The 20,577-nt window shown below is 35.6% G+C and overlaps 1 long non-coding RNA gene across 1 annotated transcript; it reads left to right on the top strand.

Moving 5' to 3' along the window:
- Nucleotides 1-378: 378 nt before the first annotated feature.
- Nucleotides 379-3,208, top strand: LOC146736286 (uncharacterized). The gene is made up of 4 exons (XR_014930932.1): nucleotides 379-428; nucleotides 846-1,045; nucleotides 1,394-1,519; nucleotides 3,076-3,208. It is a non-coding gene; the product is annotated as an uncharacterized LOC146736286 (long non-coding RNA).
- The last annotated feature ends 17,369 nt before the right edge of the window (nucleotides 3,209-20,577 follow it).

Raw genomic sequence — 20,577 nt, forward strand, 5'->3', positions numbered from 1 at the left:
AATTTCGGAACAAATCGTGCATTACTTACAGCAGCAGAATACCACAGAAATATCAGACGAAACATGAAAACACTATTTATTGTATTTCAGCCTGAACCCTCTATATTGCAATTCAAGGAATTAACCCCATATGTGCATCCATTTCCCACCTTGGTATCACCCACCCCTGAAAACAAACTCTTAATACCACGCTGAAGCGTTTGGTAATAATGGCGAGCAAAACAAAATAATTGACCTAGTATAGGGTTTCACATTGCTAGGTCAACTGAAAAAAAACAATGGGTCAGTGTTGTGTTGTACAAATAGTTAGTTTGATTTTATTCAATACTTAATGAATATGCAACTTGTGCGAGACAACAAAAATCGCATAATTGAATAAAGCCCGCCACATCGAGCGCATGACATGCAACATACTGCAGAAGTCGAAGGTAGGACTACGTCTTTATTACTACTAGTAGCTTACAAGCATATTCACGCGTACATTCCTTAATATGATGTCAGTTGTATGTGTGAATCTGGTATCTGGCCTCTTGATACTGTGTGTGTTTGCTAGAATGTTGACGCAGAGTTATTCTCACTGACACGTATCACGTTCGGATACTTGAATACACATGGCCTTTTTGTGAAATGGCTTTACACGCCATTGAAAAGTGAGAACAACATGTGACATTATGAAGATAACTTAACCCCCTCCCCACCGTTTTTGTAGGCGATCATGGTACACAGAGAAGTACTAAAACCAGTTAATGTTTACTCTCCGAATCTAATCATTGATCTAATTGAGGTGCTTATCAAATATTTTGAATTAAACCGATCACTGCATGACATATATGTACCAATTCCAGTTGTGTTCCCTTAGATGCGGGATCACTAATTTGAACTACCATATATGAGCTGGTATTTATTGTGGGCAGAGGATGTTGACGCTACACAACTTGACTGTATACATCCTTGATATATGTCGAACAAAAATAATTGTTAACTGCCGTAACACTGTACATGATTACATATAATATATGACAACAAAATAGAACACATGGATACGGTAAATATATCAATCTCTTTTCCAAACGATTATATGTACAGCGAATTTCGGCGTCGGATTTACTCTAAGATACTACTAGAATTGTCGATTGATGAGTTGGTTGTTTTCAATAAGATATAGACTGTTTGTACTGGATGACTAGATTTGAAATTTGTTCCTGGAAAGGGATTAGATATGATATTATGCTCATGATAAAAGCAGCACAACTTTTGAAACGCCATCAAGCGATGAGGCTGAAACACTCTTGTCAATGAAATTACTGAAACATACAACTATTATAGTAGTTAATGCCATTGAAATTACGTTCACGTTGTTATATCATCGGGTTATCGTTATCATTTTGTGTAGCATTTACATAGAAGAGTCATGGGTCCCGTACTAACGATGTCGCATGTACTCAGTAAGTCGCCGAAGTCAACAAGCGAGATTAGACAAACCGTATATAATACAAGTAACCTGTAGAATGCTGTTTGGGTAATATTTTTATATTGATTTTTGTTGCATTTTCAACAAATAGTTACCAAACAATGAGAAATCTATAGGATTGAATATGCCTCTTAGCTGGCTTCACATGCATAGTTCAAGCATTACATTACAATAGAAAATAAAAGACTGGCACTCCCATGCAATTGATAGCAAGTGAAATTCCTGAGATTGAAACATAGACTTTGAAGTCACTGGTGTAGGCAATAGAGTATGAGGGGAATGTCATTTTCATTGGAATTTATTTTAGCGGAAAAATGTTTTCAATGAAAATGAAGTATGCCACATTATTACATATGTACTGCAGTTTATTTTGATTCGTCCCTGAAATCAAAATCGGTATTTCCACACCCCATATGCAAATGAGGTCTGAGAGCAAACACAGCAGTCCGTTCAGGAGTATCGTTTTTCGAAACAAAGCAGAAATAAACAATATTTAGAAGTACGATATTTTACCCTTGGTGTACATGAATCTACTTGCCGAGTGAAATGAAATTCGAACAGTAGTAATGGTACTTTTAGGCAGTCGCTTATTTTGAGTAAAACTAATTTGCAAATGCATCTCCAAATGGCCAAATGTATCTCCTATAAATTTAGGATAGAACACATCAGACATAGCTCATTCTACTCGGAGTGTGGGCACAAAGTTACTATTTGATTGTTTGGTATATTTTTTTCATTAATGAGAAAATTATACTTATTATTTAACAAAACTACTTACTAAAAAAGAACCGTGGTATGACTGACTGCGAAACGTTCCACCGAGATCAGACAGCGCCCTATCATGCCAATCCTTCACTATTGTATTCAAACGAATCACGTGGTGCGCCGTTACATTCTCCTTCAAGCCCGGGATTCAACTATAAGGGGCGTTTCAGTAAAAAAAACATCGCAAATCATGCAAATTCTACATTTTCAAACCAGTATACTGAAAGAGAAGTGCTTAGCGATGCAAAAGAAGGATATATATTACTTTTCAGTATACTCATCTGTGTTGATACAATCCCTCACATATTCTACTTCCAATTATTCCTGCGTAAAATGGAATAGCCTCTTTCCATGAGACATTCTGAGTAAAATCACGTGATATGCTGTTAAATTGGCTGTTATATACTACGGTTACGGTCTTACGGTCTGGAAAATGTGTTTAATTAGCTCTCAATCAAGCGACAATGCAGATTTCCCAGTGGGAGTGACACTGGTTCGACTCTGCCATTAAGAAATATGGGTGTTTTCAGCAAAAAGCGAATAACCATGGAGTGCGCACAAGACACAATATCTTGCATTATTTAAAGCAACAGAATACCACAGAAACACGAAACACTATATATTGTATTTCGGCCTGAACCCTCTCTATTGCAATTCCAGAAATTACCTCCATATGTGCAATCATTTTCCACCTTGGTATCACCTACCCCTGAAAACAAACTCTCAATACCACGCTGAAGCGTTTGGTAATTATGAGCATATCAAATATTTTATAATTTGATCCATTATATGGAGAAACGACTTATAAGTATTTTTAATAACTTCCTTCTATCTTTCAGGTAACTTGGTTGATTATTTGATATTATTGCCATGTATTCCCACACAACTATGAAGACCACAACAATAGCCTTTCCTACTGTGAATATGAAATGTGTTAATAATATTAAACTTTAATTCTCAACAACGATGAAAGGACCAGTTACTGCGATAAATCCCTACTCCCCGCGAAACCCACTTACCGCAAAAGCTACTAGAACAATTGTAAATATATTTTTTTACCAAATTCGTCAACAATGTGTTCAACTCCAGGGAATGGAATTTTGTTTATAAACCTTCTCAGGCAAACGGAGATACTTCTCTACCCTCCTAGCATTTCCCATCACGAGGACAAATCAACTATTTTATGTTTTACTTGACTACCATGCAACGTTAACGTTTCAACATGCCCAAATTGCGCGGCTCGCCCTTGATCTTTTTGGCTTGAACATTAAAAGTGAAATGTCCGTAATAACGCTTCAATGTTCCACAATAGTATGCCATTAGAGATATTTTGAATGGGTGTAAAGGTTAATAATAGCGATACTGCAATAGATTGCGAGGGCGTACATACGGCATGTCTATAAAGCCCCTTATTTGTATTATGTCATGCATTCCTGCTTTAGATATAGGATAAACCCTGAATACAAGGGCTCAACGGGGCATAAAAATGACTTCGAGATAAAAGGCCGACTGAGGTTGGGGGGATGTATTCTACCTGTTACTGCAATTAGCGAGTTCTCTCAACAAAAACGCTGCACGAACTTTCACTAACGTCCAACTTTTCAAATGCAAATGCCGTAAAATCCCTGGAGATGTAATGAATACGTAATACGTAATCACTACACACGTGTGTTAATCGTGGACGTGTTAAAATATGCTGATATTTTCTAATAAATTCTATATAGTGAAAATATGCCAGATGTACGCTATCAACAATTAATCAAATTATGGGTATTCATGTTCAGCTGGATCTATTATTGTAATATATTATACATCATCAATATATCTGAATGTGAAATGAAGGATGTAGTAGTAAGAGGTTTTTTTCCTTTAAAAATATCATTTTGTTTCCACATTCTCTTATAAGAATATATAAAGCATGCATTCAACTAGAGAAAAACAATTATAGAGATGGTTTAAGGGTGAAATACATTTTGAGTAAATCAGAGATACTGTGTGTTTTATATTTTTTGTGATTTTTCGTGCATAAAAAGCATCGATACTTAGGGTTAGTGTAAAGAGTTGATCTCGACTCCCAGCTGGTCCACGACGGTGATTTTTGGCATAGGTATTTTTTGAAAGCTGGTGATGAACTTTGACAAAGATAGTTTGTCTACCACTTTCACTTTAGAAAATATGACACAACTTTCTCTTTTCTCAACTCTGACACGGGATATCATGTTTCAAAGCAACGTTGACAATGTTTTTAAAAAGTGTTATGAGGTAAAAATCTAGGTTACGCAACAGTAGACCTACTGAACTGCAAAATTGAATTCAAACCTATTATAGTATTTCTAAGTCCTGTGAACATAATTTCTGCAGTGTGGACTTATTTCGGTTACTTCGAAAATATCACCTCTCTATTTGCACAGTGGTCACTGATTACACGGTTTCATTTGTTTGTTGGAATATTTATTTCATATTATTTGAATATTATTTGAAAAATAAGCTTTCTAAAACATATAACTTGATGGGATTCAAAGAATATGTTACTTCAGAAATGTGCTATGCAATTGCAATAGCACTAACTTCTACTACATTCTTAAATTATTTGGCCGTTTGTACACAAAATCGTAACTGTCGATACGGACAGATACCACACAGCACTAGTATTATTTAAACATATGTAAATGTAAAGGCTTGGTCAGATAATGTATATATTTAATTATATTATGCCAGTATATTGATGGTGTTAATCCATTGATTTGATTGGTCCAAACACAAAATTTGCATATGCAATCCATGTTATATTGGCTGATAATGCACGGCTAAACCAAGTGGCCCTGGAACATGAATTGACTACAGGTTTAATACGGAAATACATAAAACCGGTATTATTTGATTTTTAGGGAAATATAGTGGTTGAATTTTAGAAGAATATTGAAAAAAATACTGAATTAAAAACATCTGAAAAGTTATATAACTATAATATTGCTTTTTGTTAATGGTGGGATCCAAGTTGTGAGCGTCGGTCGTTGGGTGATTGTCGTTCGCCACACAAACCTAAACCACCGTCCCTTAACACCGTGAGGTGCCTACACGAACGCCAGAACGCTATGTTCTCAGGGTTGTTACTTTGAGATGGATTGCGAACTTCCAACAAAGAAAACATGATCTTTAAGTACAAGATATAATTGAGGGATTTAATGACATAAAAATGCAAAAAACTATGAGTCACAGACAAAAATGTATGCCACCAATAACAACCGGTGTTCGGTAGCGGCAGCTGACAAAATTGCAGTGCACCCGGGTAATTGCCATCTGTTTCAAAAAAACACGGGACAACGCAGGATTCGACGACGATATATGGTATTGCAATTCTTCACTATGGGTAAATAAATTACAGGAGATGATGAAGGTAATTTCGAAAGCTACAGATTTGTGCCGAGTGTACACCAACCACTGTATTAGATCTAGAGCGATGGCGTGCAAAGTCTTTCGGCCGGGGGTGAGACAAGGCATATCATGTACGTGTCACAAAAACGATGCGAAAATCCGATCTTACACCATCAAACTTACCCCAGAACAACGACAAAACTTGTCAGTCATACTGTCACAAAACATTGGTTATACCATAGTTATCCAGGTCAGATGTTAGAACTGAGGTCGCTGTGCCGGTCGCCGTACATGATACACCGCGTCCCGCCGCGTACCGCTGAACGTCAAATATCCACAGTTACAAGTAGTATGATGAGTCACAAAACCGGTTTATTTCACAACAGTACTTTCAATGGGCAAATTACAGTCCAAATTGTACAAAAACCGGAATGAAAACGTGGAAAATCCGTTGTTTAAATGATCCAAACTGTACACGACCCTGTATTTCAAATCGCGTTGTGAGTCAGTAAAAGGTCAGAAAGGTCATCCTTAGTTATGCTAATTTGTGTGTTTACGCTGCTCTATTCAACGTGGATATGTTTTTTTTCATGTGGAATAAAAATTAGTTTGTATTCAATTTGAACTGTGTTTTATGTGTTTTTTCATGCAAATAGGTTTTTCTTCATATATTTGTAATTTGAACTGATTGGTTGTACATTTTCATTCTTTAGGTTATATAATAAAATCTGCATACATTTTGTTTCGCTAATACCAACATAGTATACTTACACACAGTACTATTTATTGATGAATAAATCGTCCGCAGTGGCTTCTCTGCTATGGTCCGATGGATTAAGGGGTAACAGTAGGACAACGGCCGGGATTTACTTTGTTATAAGAACTATTCATTACAGTAACAGTAGAAACACACATTAATGGCGTGGAGAAATTTGAAGTAAAGAAATAAATATATAAATCCCTATATATACATATTATGACTATATCACATAATAAATATTCGATTCACAATGTGTAAAACGACTTTTAACACATGTTATTGAATTGTGGTTATCTTTCAGAAAGCGTGGTTATTTGTGCAATAAATTTGGTGTACGATGTACGGGCATAATGTTACAAAGAAGGCAGCACTTTTCATAGTAAGTTCATATTGCTATAACTAAGTTTATATTGTTGTAACCTCGTACTCGGCAGGAATCGGTCAATTAGATTGCGCAATCTAAGAATTCCATTACCATTTGTGTAAGATTGTTTTATATACTCTGCATTGTTATATTTGGGATGTGTTCTATGTGTGTTTGTTTTGATACTACCATATCCGATTCACAGACGTTTGGTATGATAAATTATGGTTCAAATAATTACATGTTTTACTATACGTCTGAACATTTGACTCTAGATGTACTAGGCGGATAAAATATATCAAATTCTTCATTTTACCAAGAAGATGTATCCGGTTGTGCAAAGTGGAAATAACACACCGTAGATTGCTATAAACTGAAGTCTAATAGAAACTATTTAAAAAATACATAAAAGTTTACAACTAAATAATGACAACATTAAACAAATTCATTGGGTTTGTTAAAATGTCATGTGATTAACTACGAGATAACCAAATACCCAACATTGCTTTGCCGTATTTCTTTTGCAAATTAATTTGTAATTTTTTTGTATTTCAGGTGTTAACATTGTGCACCATAACTACAGTAACATGGTACATTCTGGAGATGGAGAAAAACGTTTATGCGCCACAGTCCCACAGAGCGAAACTTTCACTGTTTGCCGCCCGTCGATCGTTTGACGCATCTCCAGTCGCAAATGTTGTTTATATCAAAACGCACAAAACGGGGAGTACTTCTTTGCACTGTATAATTTGTCGCTATGGTTACGAGCGAAGTCTATCATTTGTATTCTCGAAAAACAACCCCGTAAATGGTTACATTAGAAAATCGTCTCTCCGTCCGTCAACATTCTTACCGCCACTTGGGAATACGTCGGGTAAAAGGTCACATAAATACAATATTCTTTCTGGTCATGTGATTTATAAAAGACGTCAAATTCATTCATTTATGAAATTCAATGCTAAATACATTACTATTTTACGAGAACCAGCTAAGCAAATAGAGTCACATATGAACTTTTTTAATATTAAAGAAACAGTAATGTGCAATATTTCCTCCTTCAATGAAAACCCTGAAATTTTCGAAAATGGCGGCAAGGCATTATCGCGCAATAACCAGATCAGAGACTTAGGACTACCTCTAAAGAAAACAGCGAATGAAACTCTTGTCAACAACAAAATACGACAGTTAGACAAAGAATTTGACCTTGTACTAATAACGGAATATTTCGATGAGTCTCTTGTGCTATTGAAACATATTTTTCGGTGGGATTTTGATGATATATTGTATTTATCAAAAAATGAACGGACTAATCGTGATGATATTACAGATGAATTTCGATACAACATTTATCAGTGGTCTCGAGCTGATGTTCTGCTGTACACATATTTTAATGAAACACTTTGGAGACGAATCCGGCAGTATGGGTCACAATTTGAAAATGACTTGGCACGTTTTCGTCATCGCTTGCAGGAGACTAGGGAACAGTGTGAAATATTTGATAAACAAGTAGTAAGTTCCCATAGAGCCAGCGTAACACGTATACAACATATAAGTAAAAATAAATCAAGGTTTTGCCTCGATATAGCATACACAGGTAGTGGGTGGTATAAACGTATAGCGGCACGACAAAAAAAAGTATAATCAAAGGTAAATCATCATTAAATAAAATAACTGATATGGAAATCGTCAGTATATGAGAAGTCAATCTTATCATTTTAAAAAGAAGGTTTTCAACCTTAACAGTTGTAATTATAGTGCTTTTTTGTTTTGTTTGTTTTCGACGGTCATTATTAACTAATTGAATAAATAATGATACAGACTAGAGTTAATATACTAACAATCTGATATTAGAATACACTAAATACATGACGAAGACAATCATTGATATAAAATAACAAAGTATGTATCTTGTAAACATACCTCATTCAAAAAGTTCATGCTTGTTAATGCCAACATTTTGCATTTATTTAAATTTTCTCACAGATTTCATTTCATAGAATATATAAAAGTGCTCCTTTACACATACTGTTGATGTTCAAAACATTGCCGGAAGTAAAATTTTAATTAAGACATGTGATTGATTAATTAAATATATATTTCAAATTATAACGCTGTTAATATCTGCTGCATTCTAGCAAAGTAGACGTTTTAAATATTCCATGTTTCAAACAATCATATTGTATTTAATAAATATTCGAAAAAGAATTGCGAATAGCAGTATTTCATTATGAAGATACTACGACAGGGGTATTGCTTGACTACGTGATTTTTAATTTCTTTCTAAACAACCTGTGCCCTGAATAACACAATTTAAAAAAATTGCGGAAAAGTGACAGCTCCGTAAACAAGCTCAACTAGTTTTGGCTTTTTACATTACTGTTAAAAGTGGAAATCATCACGATTAGTTGGTAATTATTATTAAGTGTCGGCCAAGTGTATTTCAGATAGTATCAGTTGATTAATAATATAAATATGTATCGTTTTGTTTGTTTTTTTCTTGTAGTTTTGACCAATGTTTTTACATTCTGTACTTGAGAATTCGTAGACGTGTTTTTAAATATGTTATACCGAATTACCAACGTATGATTAATTCTTGTAAGCCAACTTGAGCAGGCGCAATGAACTATCAATGACGACCAGGCTTTTGTTTAAAATTATATCTTTACAATTGTATATAACTGATTGGGATATTTTGGTTCAAATTTTTATTATTCGAGTTGCGAGTTACCAACTCGTTTATCAAAAAGTGCAAACATTACATCTATGGAGAACCATATACCTTAGAAAAGAGGTCTATGGGTGAACTAGTCATCATGAAAATGTGCAACAAATAATGTAAATAACAAATAATATTATTGATATGTCCCCTAAAAGCGAAATTAAAATGGCAACGTTTCAAAAACGTTTGGTTTGGCGCATGCGAAAAGCAGTCTATATGAAAAGAATCACAGTTTCTTTAGCGTGACCTTCAGTTAAACATGATAATACGCTATAGTAACAAAGAAAAGAACGGAATATACATGAAAGTAAAAGATAATTTATTACTCGTCGCCACAACTTTCTATCTTGTGTCCACGACTTTGTATTTTGTGGCCACGACTTGCTATCTCATGGTCACGACTTACTATCTCATGGCCGCGACTTACCCGGCTACTATTGACTGGCATTTTTGATATGGACAGGGAACAGCTGATAGCCCGTTATTTTAACCTTGGTTTAAACAACTGATGTTGTACGGCTGTTTATTGAACAACGGTTAAGTGATCAGGTCAACTTCATGGATACCGTTGGATGCATCTATTCGCATTCAAACTAGGATTTGTACAACTAAAGAGACTGTCATAAGCATCATTTAGACTTGGACACCGAAGGCGTAGCACTGCCTTCAAGACATCAGCTACGTAGACGAACATATCGTTCATACAGTGACAAGTAAACACTAAAGTCCTACATGTGGTCAACGCAGCTAAAACTGAACGTCTGATCCAATACCTGAATAGATGTAACAGTCACTGAAATTCAATACCACAACTGTTACAAGAGGAGAAACGAACAACATATTATTAACAGATAAAAAAAGATTTATAATAAATAAAACAGCAAGGTATGCCCCTTCCCTTTAATGCTAATGGTCACTGATAGAAAAATAGTACAAACGATTTATGTAACACAAAGTAACAGTATTTTGAAATGTAACTGTTATAACTGCTCTAGTGTTGATAGTATTATTTTCATAGTATGCTTTTTATTATCCAAACAGTCTTGGCTATGGACTGTTAAAATTGTGTAGAATTGTGAATAGTGGAACATACCCAAAAAACGATTTTGAAATATAGATAACAGGTGCAAACATTATCTCTTTTGAATGCTTAGCAAGATTTAGCAAGGCTGTACATAAATAATAAAAAAGAAACATGGTGAAAAAAAGAAATGACGGGACCTCCATATTATGCACTATATTTAACTTTAAACAAAACAATAATACATTTAAATTTGCAACTGTTACAGCCATTTTAATTATGAGCATTAGCAAACTTCTTACTGAGTGAATTGTTATGCAAATTAGCAATTATCTCAGCTTCTTTTTAGTGCACATCCCAGAAATTTAAAAAAAATAGCTCCTAGACGCTTTGACCTTTTGTTTTGAAACTTTCACAAATGATTGACAATGTGTTTATCTTCAAAACGCCGTCGGGGCATTGTTTTTGGCTGAACAGTGTTACAACAATCGTATATACAACTAGCCTGGGTGTTAATTTATGCATAAACTTGAAGTAGTTAAATTTGAGCTGCTGCCCTGCAAAATTGACAACTGGTAGACAGTTTTCAAGACGGCACTTTCTTCATAGTAAACAGATGTACTCATAAACCAATTTTGACAGGAAACAGAAGCATGGTTTAGAAGCTAATTCTTTTTAAATCACTTTTGACCAAAAAAGCACATTTTTGTGCATATTTCAAACTACAGTGTCCATAAAAATAAAATACTAACAACACTTTAAAATTCATACAATAAGCTTTCCGAAAATATATAGTTTTGTGGACAAGGGAGGTCATCTTGGTTTCCTAATTAACTTATTAAAATACCTGTCAGGTAAACTGCATCTCTACCTTAAACCACAAAATATGAATATGAGCAAAATATGAACGATTGGATATATGGGTGAAACAAAAACAGGCAAAGAAAAACATACAACTTCGTCACAAAAATAGCAAGTGAGAATAAACTTTCCGTGCAATACAACTGAACATTTTCTCTTTCTAAATAATGTCCATCACTCTAACACCAGCATTCAAGTGGTATTAAATTCAGCTCTAAAATCAGGATAGTTGTCTTATGGTAAAGATAGCTCTGGTAAATTTGAGCAGGAGTGCTACTGGACGACGGCTTATACCAGACAGCTTGACAAATTATGTGTTTAGAGGATCCTCAGACATCAGATCATATCAAGTGATTAAAGCAGAAAGCTCTTCAACAATTATCTATCAATTTCACGTATATACCTCTGTAAATGGTTCCCCACTTTTTCTTTCTTCTGTATTCATTTGGTCTGGAAACTGTAACTGATTTTCATTTCTCACTGCAGTGGGCTTTGTGATCTCATAGAACTTGCTGATCTTATTGCCACAAATGACTGGAAACTGGTGGAAGTATTTTTCTCCAACAGTCTGCAACAAACCTCGGTTCTTGTATAATCTCTTTGTAAGCAATTTCCAAAATAAATTCACGCATAGCATCAGCACGTTCAGCAACGTTCATAAAACTGAGTCCAAAAGACGGTGAAACACTCCCCAAATGGCCCCACTGCCAACTGTCTGCACCATGACTGAACTGTCTGGCAATACCAATCTTATATCAATGTCTTCTGCCAGGATACTAGGGTCAGAAAATCATTTCAACATGTCTTCCAAAATTTCGCTTCTATGTACCACAATCATACGTATACCCTCCAGGATATGGAATTTCCAATTCATACATGGTTTAAATAGGTATCTACATTTTGGTTGGTATCATTAAAATTACTTAGACTATCTCTCATCATCTTCAACATCAACATCATACAATGCTTCTTCAACTTTAGTACAACTTGTATATTGACCAGGTCTACATGGCAGTGTTCTAGTTCATTCGATACAGGTGTTCGATGATCGTCCTTCGTAACAGCTGTGCTAGTACTGGGAACTGGTGTGTTTGACTGCAATGTTTCAAAATCCACACACAGTGGCTCAACCGTTTTCGCGTCAGGTTCATCGGGAGACTTCTTCAGATTCACAGATTGTGCTTCACCAACAGTCTACACTGACATGGACTTCTTCTTTGTTGTTAAATCAAAACATAGAATCTTGAAACCAGGTGTGTCATAAATATCATCATCTATAATATTAACCTCAAAATCATTTAGGTCAACTTCCAATTTGTGAGGCCTTTCTCTTTTTGGGAAAGAAGATTCCTAACCCTAATTCTAAAAATTCAGTTGTTTACTGTTCCTTCTGACAGACAAATTTCTTGTACAAAAGTTAAAAATTCGCACGTCACTTATTTTCTTTATGAGTCGAGCGAGTCACGTAACTTGTTGTAAACAAAACAAAGTCAAAGACATGTTTGCATTATTCTTCACTGTAAACGAGTGCCATTTCTTTCGCTGAGAATGAATTCTGTAACAAATTTTGTCATCAGGGATCTGGTTCAAGCTGTTAATGAGCATAGATGCTGGTGTCGCGACCACTTTTTTTGTTATTGCAATGACCAGTTTCATCGTTACATTTGATGGTTGGTGCTAACGTTGGAATGAAAGTGTGTCGTGTATTACAGTTCATCCAAATAGGGAGGGAGTTCAGAGAGGGAACAGCCAACACGCATTTAAAAGGAAACTTGAAAACTTACGTTATTAAATATAATATTAGGTTTTGAGGGCTGCTGGGTCCAATCATGTACTAAATCAACTAGAGTCATATCATGCAGAATTTGATTTGCTAGTGCTTAAAGCGGGGGACTCGTCACCTGAGCATGCGCCAGATAGTCATATTGTGTCATTGGTTACAAACAAGCGTCCACCTATGAGCCTTTGCGTTTTAGCGTGTGTTATTATCGAAGCTTGGGACTCATTTTCCGCGCGTGCACAGGTGACGACCGCTTTAATCCATTTTTACCACCATGGATACTCTTTCGACATTGGCTGTTTATTCTATTGATTTTGCTCTTGAGCTAACCAATAACAGACGTTAAAACGTGCACAAAATGGCCATGCTATAATATCTTCCAAATAACTACTTCTAAATGTCAATTTATTTCTATAGAAACTCACTAATTTTTTGTAAAATATACTGTATTCATGGTGGAAATTGGTTACATTGTTTTGTCAAAATACATCTCAAATACATCTAGAATCAGGGTTTTTTTTGACAAGTGGGTCTTAAATTCGTCGTGTCAGACTCAAACCACTAATAAACAGACAAGCAAGGCGGGTATTTATTTTGATATAACGTGTGTCTCAGGTTTACTTTAGCAATGACGTTTGAATCTTATAAACAACTGTGGGAGATAAGAACATGTCCACTAGGTCACGCGGTAACGCACGACTTCGCGAGAACAGGAAGTGACGCAAAAGGTCAGATCGAAGTTTAAAATTTTCCCTACGTTAGTATACTAGTACTCGCGCTGGCCCATAGACATTCATAAAATAGGTCCGAGATAAAAATAAAACAGAAAATAGAAAATTCATTTGCAGGTCAAATTAAATAGCAGTGGAAATAAACCAGGTGGAAGCGACGTTGCTACACACATGTACAAATTCAAAACATGGCGTCGGTACTATTTTGAAACCGTTGTATTAATTTTGCCTCGATTAGTTGACTGGTACACTTTTTACCCTGATGTATCATATTTCCAGCTTTGTTGTAAATATGTCGACGTGAACTATCCTAGAGAAATCGAGTAACCATCGGAAAGAATTGCCGTGTTACAGTAAAAGTAGTTTCCCTTTCTTCATTATGCATGAATACATTCAAATATTCGTTACTTTCCAAAAATATGGTCAATTTTTGATGAAAATTATATTATTCGGCAACTCGACGTAAAACTCTCTCGCTTTCGGGTGATCTGATCTGAACTGCTTACAGAGAATGATTGAAATGCACGCGAGACCGAGGATTCCCGATGTGTGTACCCGCCATTCAGCAAAATTCGACAAAGTGTGATCCACCAGCGTAGCCGAGACAAACGTTCACCGGGGATTAGACCGATCACAGTCCCTCCAGAGGGACACCTCTAAACATGCATTTTCTTCATAGCTATTATTCTATTGGATGAGCCTCAATGTTGAATTCATTAATATGGTGTTTACTACACAGCTGTGCAAATTTGCGTATAAATTAAATGAGCTCCTCTAAGTCTATGTTAATACACAACCGTTATTTAAAAATTTCGTTAATACAATAATTTAGTTTGCTACTTCTTTGCAAACATTTTGAGACACTCTTCGTAAACGACGGTGTTCACGATGGACTATTATATGTTGCGTTTTCAAGTAACTGGTAACTGGTGTCGCTCATTCAGCGATTGAATTACACTATCGGGAGTATTTGGACAGGTGGCATGTTCGTTAAAGAAGCAACAACAACTTGGACCGAATGATGCCTTTCAATGATGATAAGCCCTTATGTATACACATTCTTTGTGGACACATTCGGATTTACAGTGTGGGCAGACTAGCAACTCCTATTGTTGTAAGTGTGGTTTGGGGATTACGCACGTAAAGTGCGTGCCTCGGCAGAACTTGCTTGCAACTTATTGACACACGTTAACCCGAAGATTCCAAAGCGTACTCACATTTACCTGCTTCGTGGGTTTTCGTATTGCCATTCTAGTGCCAAACGCACATGAAAAAAGAAATTTGTGTGTTTTAACCTCTCGATCGTGGTCACGGTTGTTACTGTTCAAATCGGCCAATTTTTCGGTGAGCATTTTTAATATCTTCTACTTACGTCTACGTTCAACTGTTGTGATATGTGTAACAATTGTCAACCTAAGCTACTGACAGTATAGTATAATATGCTGTAGAGTATACTATACTGTCGATGCCTAAACCTAGTAGGAACACGTCGACATACCACTTCTACGATTTTTATCTCCAGTGTATTTAAAAAAATTCTCCAATTTCCATTAGATCTGTTCAGTCTTTTCATTTTTTGTCACATGATTTCGTTCACAATTTTTCTGTGTTCCGTTGAGCTATAAATCTATCCCAGTATTTTGTTTATTCTGTCAAATCGATATTAGGGCGAATACGTCTTCGTCAAGCCAAAAATTACGCGAAATTTCAAACGGCGTTGTCTCCTCCATAAATGAGAGGTTACTTGAAATAGACGTTTGAGGGCGCTATTTTGGCGTTCGGTCGTTGGGCTCCAATGCGTTTACACGGTCGGTCAGAATTTAACCCGAGGGTTCATTGGAGCCGAACTTGGCTCGTGCCGAACGCGTACACATGACATTTTTTTCAGCCTCAGGGCTCCGATAAAATTCTGCCGTGTAGCACATGCATGCGTGCCGGAGCACACACCTCATAACGCATTGACTAGCGAAGACGAAAATGGAGGGGGGAAAAAGAACGTGCGAGAAAAAAAAACGTAATACGAATGAGCGATGGAAAAAAAGTTAATCATTACTACCAGTCTGTTGACTCGTTAGGAGTTGCATAATTGAATCACAGACTGTGAATATGTTGTTAGTTTGGCAACTACATCGTAGTTGATCGCACATAATTGTCGTACACACTAGAAAATGAGAAGATTATATTCTTCAAGTTTGTTTTGCGAATAAATGCGTCAGGTGTTTCATTTTAATAAATATCGGTATTACCTAAATATATTTAATATATACATTAATATATACATTTTTGTTTTTCGTTAAACTGTTTCTATAAACTTGCTTCCAACGTATAGCAACCATTGCGTATTTGTCGCACGTATGTCAGTGTGTTTGCTATGTTAACACACCGATATTGTGTTTGCCATGTTAACACACCGATATTGTGTTTGATTTGTGAATACTGGCAATGGATTGCCCAAGAGGAGTGTTACGTGCCTGAAATAATAGCGTGGATGCAATAGTCATTGGGTACATAGTATAACACAACCCTTGATGGAGATAATTAGAAATACTGTCACGGTGACGTGTGTGTTCGATGATTGATGATACACAAGCGTATTCAGGGAATGACTTTTATACAGTGCGTTCGTCCACTGACAGTTATTAGAAAACAGCATGATTGGGTTACTGATCATACACGTCAACTATGAAGACCAATATCGATTTTCGCTAGACGCATGGAGCCGGGAACAACCACTGGTGGCGCTGTATACAATAGAAACATAGTTAGGCTTGCCTACAGTCATGCAGACTACAGTGTAAAAGCCAGAAACAGTTGTTACATTTGGTGACCAGTTTAGTATGATGGGAAGCGTGCACAGTCTTCAAATTAACACAATAGACAGAGATGGGTCAAGACCGAATATACGAGATCCCGGCGTTTCATAATAAATGCTTTCTATTCTATTGATAATTGCACTTTCAAATAATATTCATGTGATATGTCTATGTCATAACCTCGTTAAAGTTATTAGCATATTGTGTGCGCAGTGCACATGCTTCGGGCCCTTTTTTCCGTCTTCCACAACCGATGCGTCATCACAGTGAGGTCAATCGCAATTTACGTTTCGTGTAAGTAACGGTTTGATTGACCTCACTGATGGTGCTGAACGTTGTGTTTGTAATCGAAGCCCACACCAACCCAGCGACTGCTGTGCTGGCAAAGAATATATGTGTACACACTCCCAACATGTCATACTCTGTAATATGCAATTACGATTCTGGTTGCCCAATAACACTGGGTTAACGCATTCTAATCCTAACCAAGTACATAAGTTCGTCACGGAACACAAACAAGTCATGGTCACTATGAATCAACCTAGTATCGACGACCGTTATTAGCGCCACTAAGGAGACTATTTTTGCCAGCTTTTCTTCGTTTGTCTGACTGATGAATTCTAAAAAAAGGAAGGCTATTCATGACACAGGAACAAGTCAATTAAATATTGATGGGAATGTAATCAGATTTACGTAGAAACAGCAATTTAGGTGAAAAACTTGTTCTCTTCAATACTAACTGAACAAAAAAATTATAGATTTATTATCATAAAATGTCAAGCTGGGTCCAACCAATTAAATTTCGGTAAATATGTTGATCCGGTTGCCATTGACACAGCAATTTCGGGAATGATTTTTGTTATTGATAATACAACATGTCATGAATCAGAACGGGTTATCCTAGAAATTGGCGCCAATCGATTCATATTTGGCGAAATATTGGTCTAGTTGCCATGGAAACAGTAAATTTCGGAATGACTCATTCATAAGTCAAAACAATCATGGACGAATCGTTATCACATTTCTAGAAGGGATTGACCTTACAGTTGTATTGAAGTCGGTTGGGATGTAAATTATATTGCCATGGAAATACGAATGTTCCCATGACGTAGACATTCACTTCGAATTCACAATTAACGGATTAATACATATATAATCATTGTAATCAGGAACTGGACATACATTCAATATATATATATTCTCAAACAGACGAACTAGTTTTGTTAACGTAGTCTTTACAAAATAAGATTTGGTGAATATTATCATTGTTTGAATTCAGACTGAATTAACTTGCTATGTATAGAAATTATACGACTCAAATCGTCTTTGGTATGTTCAATACAGCATCTGAAATTTAAAAATAAAAATTTGTTGACTCACTAACGATACTGGGTCTTAAAAACGTTTCTCAGATTGTCCATTTCCTAGTAAACTTTAAAAATGCCAGGGTTGATAATATGAACGTTAATAATAATCGCGTTTAATTTGGAAAGTAAGTACCTGTTTCCTACTTACTAGTGTGGTGAACGTTTTTTGGGGGGGACAATAGGCTAACAGAATGACAGTAGTTAATTACTAGCTGGACGATGTGATCACAACTTTAACAACGTGTTTGACATTACAAACACAATTAGAATCTCAACATGATGAACGTTAATTCAGTCAAATGCAACTTTGGAGCATGTTTTTATTTCACTTTTACGGGCGATCTGCTGATTAATCGCTCTGTAATTACACACAAAAGAGAAACAATACGAACATAATGTGCGATTCCTCAATTTGGAATTACCTTCGATCCACATTCGGCTATGCGCATGCGTGATATTTCAGTTTTCGCTTTGGGATAGAATGAAACAGTTGAATTACTGTATAAGCTCAGTGATTGTATACATTTTCTGACGACTGATATAAGTACAATCTGATTAAAATAAGATTCTAATTTAATAAATTATTTGTTCATTTTATATTCTATTTTATTATCTATTTTTGTATTATAAGTTTTTATATCGTGAAAGCTCACATAGATAAAATGATACAAAATAAGTTGTACGTAATATTAATTAAAAAAAGTTAATATTACTAATAAAATTAATTTAAATTAATATCTCGCGCCGTACACTACATCAGATTGTACATGTAATTAGATTGAACACGAGTATTGCTTATTGAATTTTGTAATTACAATATATATACAATATATATAATTGTAATATCGGAAATATCGGTTGATCTCATTCATATGTATATTGTGTGCACTAATGCATTACACATAACTCGCAATTTGGAAAGAGTTGCAAACAGTTTCAACGAACATTAGCTTGTGTGCGTGTATTGCGGATGCGACTTGTTGAACCAGACGGAAATATATGAATGTAATTATATTATTGTACAAGAATTGCTATTAGTGTGTATATTACAGTGACTTATAAACAGCATGTCGATTTAAAAACAAACAGAAAACAACAAGCGTATATCAATTTCAAGATTTATGTTAATAAATAAATATATCCAAAAACATATATTAACAAGTCATCTCGAATTTGGGGTGTTGTCAACATCGTGTGGTGATTTAGATATTCCTGGTCTTCAAAGCGGCATCCAAAAGTACAGTGCAAATTTTACATCGAAATTATCATCTAACTGTAAGGCCGTCGCGGATTGGCTGCTGAGCTAGAATGACAATTTTTGGTTTCAAATACCTCTGGAAAGTGTTCTACGTTCTTCGTGTAATTAGGTGTTCGTATTTTACACAGATTTTTCCCCACAAAAACGACGAATTCGGCTGAATTTTGTTATCGGTTGGCCTAATAGTATCCCCAAAAGAATCGTATTTCTGTGAAAGATTGGTATTTTTCTCCTGATTTGTAGGAATCTGAAAAACGCGGTACACAACTCGTCTCTTATTTAGTGTTATGTGGCATTCAAGATAGCGGCCCCATATAGTAAATATCGTATTTATTTTATTATCATTTATGCACCAAATGACTGTGACTCTACCCTTCAACATCTGTATTGACAATGTTGTTTTATTATCCCTATTTGAATTTTCAAAATTTTGCATTTCGATATCCACATTCGCTGCATTCTTGCCAAAATAGTTATCATATTTCTGATTTTGGTAGGTATATGAAACTACGGGCGATCGTCGGATATCATTTCATTTGCGCGCAAACACACAAACAGCCGCAACATTAGGACCACTCACATCTAAATAAAACGCAATAACACGCCATTATCCTCGTTAAATGAACAATTTAATCCACATTTACTTGCTAAACACACAGGTACACTAAATTACCTTGATGAAATCAATAAAATCACTAAACATCCTTATTTAATTTCCAATGCTCGCCACGTACACGTGTCTACGGACCGACCAATAGATATACTGTGCTCAATGATTATCTCTCGGTTACATGTACTCACATAATACATAACTCGTCGCAAGTGATGCCAGACACAATGATGAGAAGAAAATGTTATCGTAGTTCGACCTATTCGCAAATTAGACGTGATCCAATGAGAAAACACCAATAAACCTAGACGTGGGAGCAGCTATTTCTAGGTTTAGTTTGACGTGATATCACAGCTGGAAAAGTTAATATGGAATTAAAAGTGGCCGGCTACTGCGCGAATCTAATTGCATGACAGGACTATCAAGAACAATAATATTTTATATTTCCATACTTTGTAATGCAACCATCGGTAATCTGATTGGTCCATGAAAATAGAATGAATATTCATAAAATTTGAATATTTGTATAGTTCATTTGTCAGTTAAAATCTTTACTTGATATACTTACATTACGTCATCTCATTTTGTACAAACCATGTCTCGTGCAGATTTTTTAAGAATTGTGAAAATTCGAATTGACTACACAAATAGAAATTAATCATTTCTTTCTTTTTTTCTTCAA

Source organism: Saccoglossus kowalevskii, chromosome 11 (assembly GCF_978046115.1).
Source record: "Saccoglossus kowalevskii chromosome 11, keSacKowa6.1, whole genome shotgun sequence".
Classification (NCBI taxonomy): Eukaryota; Metazoa; Hemichordata; class Enteropneusta; family Harrimaniidae; genus Saccoglossus; species Saccoglossus kowalevskii.